Source organism: Cicer arietinum, chromosome 7 (genome assembly GCF_000331145.2).
Source record: "Cicer arietinum cultivar CDC Frontier isolate Library 1 chromosome 7, Cicar.CDCFrontier_v2.0, whole genome shotgun sequence".
Taxonomy (NCBI): domain Eukaryota; kingdom Viridiplantae; phylum Streptophyta; class Magnoliopsida; order Fabales; family Fabaceae; genus Cicer; species Cicer arietinum.
In genome coordinates this window covers 43,320,316-43,324,942 of record NC_021166.2, presented here as the reverse complement: position 1 = coordinate 43,324,942, position 4,627 = coordinate 43,320,316, and the positions used below count along the sequence as shown (strand labels likewise).

The window sequence follows — 4,627 nt, the reverse complement described above, 5'->3', positions numbered from 1 at the left end:
GAAAACTTGGGCATTCTAATCAAACAAGATATAAATCTGGTTAATGACTTAATATAATATGGTTAATTCCTTGCACAACTTGGTTAATGGATTTTAACATAATATTTGGTCATTCTTATCAAACAAAATATAAATCGAGTTAATGACTTAAAGAAACATGGTTAAAGTTGTGAACAATTTGGTTAATGAATGCGGACTGAAAACTTGGGCATTCTAATCAAACAAGATATAAATCTAGTTAATTCCTTGCACAACTTAGTTAATGGATTTAAACAGAATAGTTATTCTTATCTTACAAAATATAAATCTGGTTAATGGCTTTAAGTAACATGGTTAATAATGTGAACAACTTGGTTAATAAATTTAAAATCAATTTGAATGTTTGAAGGTGGAAATGATTTGCCAATAAATTTAAAATCATTTGAAGATAATTAAACTTAACTTCAAATTTGAATTTTCAGACATAATTCATCTGAACTACATAACTTCAGCAATTCTTCCAGAGCTTAATCAACCAAATTTAAATCCTTACTTAATCATAAAGAAAGAAAGAGATAAAGTTCATTCATATTTGTTCATACAAGCATAAAGAAGGAAAAATACAAGCAAAAAGTGCAGTTCAAACCCCACCAACTATATCGCTATAGAGAACCCTCCACAAACTCAAAATATCCCCATAACAAACGTACTTTGATTGACTACACTTTTAACTCGCTTCCTTGGTTTATCTTTCATTCTCGTAATTATGTTTGACGTTGCTTTTGCTGAACTGTTCACGTTAGGCTCACATGCGACTCCATCCCCAACATTCTCAAAAGAGTACTAATTCTCACTTCATCTGTTGACAAATAGTATGTTATTAACAAGTCTAATTGCATATCATAAATATTTGATAGACAAAAAAATTCAATATTCATACCATAAAAAATTCATGATCGGATGCATGCATTGGTTGAAGTTTACACAATTCTTCTTTCAACAATTTTACCTCACAACAATTTTACCTCACCCTTAAGAATTGAAATCTTCTCTTGGGACTGTCTATTCTCCGCCACCAATAGTTGATAATCAACATAACGTACAGTTTGATTTTCTTGTTCATGCAATGTTTCATTTACCATATCAAATTCAAGTTCTTTATTTGTGGCAGTTAACTCTTCAATTATCTTGCAAAACGAAAAACAATTGAAACACACCCATTATTATTAAATAATTTATACAATTGAACAAATGCTTTATCCAATGACAAGTGGTTGAACGCCCAGATCTAAAACAAATATTAATGACTTAATAGATGTATTTTAATTTAAAGACAACACAAGATAGAAGATGGTGACATAAAACGATATTAAATATATATCTGTAGGACAGCTGCACAACTTGTTATGTGTGTTTGCGAATCTACCTTCCCCTCTTTCAACACAATTTCAATTCTACTTAAACTTTCAACTAAAACATCCAAATTGTAGTTATGCAGAGACTCTAGATCATCAAGTATTTTAATATAACAAGTATTACTCGAGTTTCTGATTGGGGAAAATAGAACTCGCCTTTCAACTAAAACATCTCAATTGTAGTTATGCAGAAACTCTAGATCATCAAGTATTTTAATATAACAAGTATTTACTCGATTTTCTGATTGGGGAAAATAGAACTCGCCTTATTTACTCGATTTTCTGATTGGGGAAAATAGAACTCGCCAAAGGCGAGTATATAAAGTCTACCAAAATTAATTATCCTACTTCTAATCCTAAATCCCCCACTACGTCCATCCCACCAACTAGCCAACTCCGATAAAAATGTATAGTGGGATTTGATCTTTAATTATCACTTGCATTGGCCTCTTCCTTTGCAAGTGATAATCAAATCAATCAAAGCAAATCTTCACTACCATTGTCATGCTATACACATATCTATGATATTACTGATTAGTTGTTTTCGTCGTTGCTGGAGTCGTTGTTGTCTTCGTCGTTCTTACCGAGCTTCTTACGAGCTTCTTAAAGAGCCTCGGGATTATCACTGAAGGATCTATTGTTGACGACAAGGCCGACAACCCGTCTAAACTCCCAATCAGAATCGTAGTCAGATGCATGTCTCGCACGTATCTAAAAAGTATGAAAATATGGTTAATATTGACAAATAAACTGCAACAATACAAATACAACTAATTTATAAATTCCTTACATTTTTTTCATTTATCGGTGCCATGTTTGAAAGCATCAAAACTGGATAAAAATAAATACCAAAATATTAACATTTTAATAAAATACCTCATTTATGATACTAAATTTTTCTAAATTGAAATAATAAACAAAAATATACTTCAATATCAAGTCAACATTTATATTAACATTAAGTTTGGTTACTGTTTCGGCATACAAAGTGCTGTTTGGCCAAGTCAAGAACTTCATAACTTGGTTGTTTCCAAAATTCAAAACCTAGCAATTTACCTTGAAGGTATAATAATAATAATAATAATGTATTTGAAATGAAAAAGACAAAAATAGAAATGAGGAAGTCCAAAATAGAAATCCTAAAAATCAAAATATCCTAAACAAAGAAACTAAAATAGAAACCCTAAATCAATAACTAAAAATAGAAACAAAGAAGCCATAAATAGAAACCCTAAAAATCAAAAATTCTAAACGGAGAAGCAAAAATAGAAACCCTAAATCAATAACGAAAAACCCTAATGATATGGAAAAGTAAACTTACAATGAAAATACAACAAGCAATATCGAGTGCACAAATCGAATATGGAGCAAACGAAGAAAATGGTAGAAGATCGGCAGAATCGAATGCAACAAGAGCGAACGGCAGAAAAATCGGATGCAATCGACAACGACGAAGATACAGAAACGAAGAAAACAATATGGAGAAGAAGAGACGAAGATGTAATGGTGGAGAACAAGATGGAGAAACAGAGAAGATGGAGAAGAGAGAGAAGAGAGAAAGAGAAAGAAAGGGTTTTTGAGGAATAGAATGAAAATCACTAAAATGACTAAAATATCCCTAAGTGTGTATAAGTCTTTATGTTTGTATACGTATACGGTATATGTGTTTAAAGATGTGTTTAAATAACATTTCTCTTTTAGGTATTTTGGGAGTTGGGAAGTGGATTCCTCTGTATGATATTTTTTTTGTTAACGTTTTTCTTACGCTTATTATGCACATATGCATACCTCTCGCTAACATAAAAATTTAGACGGTAAACTAAAATATACATTTCTCTCTCAAAATTATGGGTTTTTACATCCTTCTGATATACAAAATAGTTATGTGGCCTTGATTTTAATTGAGAAGGATCTCTTAATTCTTTGGGGTGGCCTCAATTTTAATTGAGAAGGGTCTCTTAAATTCTGGGGGTTGACATATTACACAAAAACTGCTTGACAACAACGCGATTAGTGCATCTCAGACTATTTCACTAGTGTTTATTTTGCAAGTCTATGTAACCCAATCGAATACACATTAGTAGCATCAACACCACAATGCACTACCTTAAAATTGATATCATTGCAAGGACCAAACAGTCATAGCAAACACAACGGATGAACTCTGAGAATTACATAATTTAAGCACAATGCATGACAACAAATTGGCATCACCAAACATAAAAGGGCAAGAACCAAATAAATATAACATGACAAGAGAGTATCAATATCATAACAATACCTATTTTATCTCAACTCATAATAAGATACAGATTAGAATAAATATCAGCCCTAACAGAACATGTTTCAATCAATCGTGAAACCAATTTCAAAACTACAAATTAGAACAAAAAATTCCAAAATACCAAAAATAAGAGAAATGAAACCTTAATAATTATGTGTTGACAATAAAGCATAAATCACTAGAGATATTCTGCTAAGCAAACATTGGACCCAAAAATACTATGGCAACGGAGGGGATGGGAAGAAAAAGAGGACAACATAGCAAGTGAACTGTAGTTTAAGAAATAATGTAAAAACAATTACTTAAAACACTAAATCAGTACAAATAAATAAATAGTTACCTATTGTAATTTAATCAGAGAAATCACAATTGATAGATGGTGAAGAATTGAAAGTGATGATCGAGCATCTCCGTGGCATTAGATCCTCAACGGTTCCACAGCACAGAAGCTTCGTCAAGCATCCAGGCAAGGCAGATTGCACATCAACGGCGGTAGTGAGAGAATGCAGTTTTGAACCCTAGATAAGAGAGTGTAAGAGGGTTTAATAAGAGAGGGTTGGTGTTGTTAGTAGTTGGGGATTTAATTTGGACTGTCATCGGGTTCTAATTTTAAGGTTAATATGGACGGTGTGGGGTAGGCTAATTTGGACGGTACAGGGTCAGTCTAATTTTAAGGTTTAAAGATCATACATTTTTACATATTATCTATCAATGAAATGCATTCAGATAATTTGGAGTTCAATCCGTTGATAAAAAAAAATGTGATAAAAAATCATTTTAATTAGTGTTTATATTTTGATTATACATTTAGAGTTCATTACTTACTTAAGTCAATCATTTAATTACTTAAAATTAGAATTGATTTCTATAGTTTTAAGTACATGGATTGGAATTAATTTTATTTTTGAAATTGATTCTAAATTAAAATTAATATGGTAGTTTTTTACTC

General features: G+C 31.3%; 1 long non-coding RNA gene across 2 annotated transcripts; it reads right to left on the bottom strand.

Moving 5' to 3' along the window:
* Nucleotides 1-506: 506 nt before the first annotated feature.
* On the bottom strand, nucleotides 507-4,270 carry LOC101491533 (uncharacterized). Of its 2 annotated transcripts, XR_012161294.1 has the most exons (4): nucleotides 4,019-4,270; nucleotides 2,185-2,225; nucleotides 920-2,105; nucleotides 507-838 (listed from the first exon to the last, which is right to left on the bottom strand). It is a non-coding gene; the product is annotated as an uncharacterized lncRNA (long non-coding RNA). The 2 variants fall into 2 exon arrangements; XR_012161295.1 differs by lacking the exon at nucleotides 2,185-2,225.
* Between the last annotated feature and the right edge of the window lie 357 nt (nucleotides 4,271-4,627).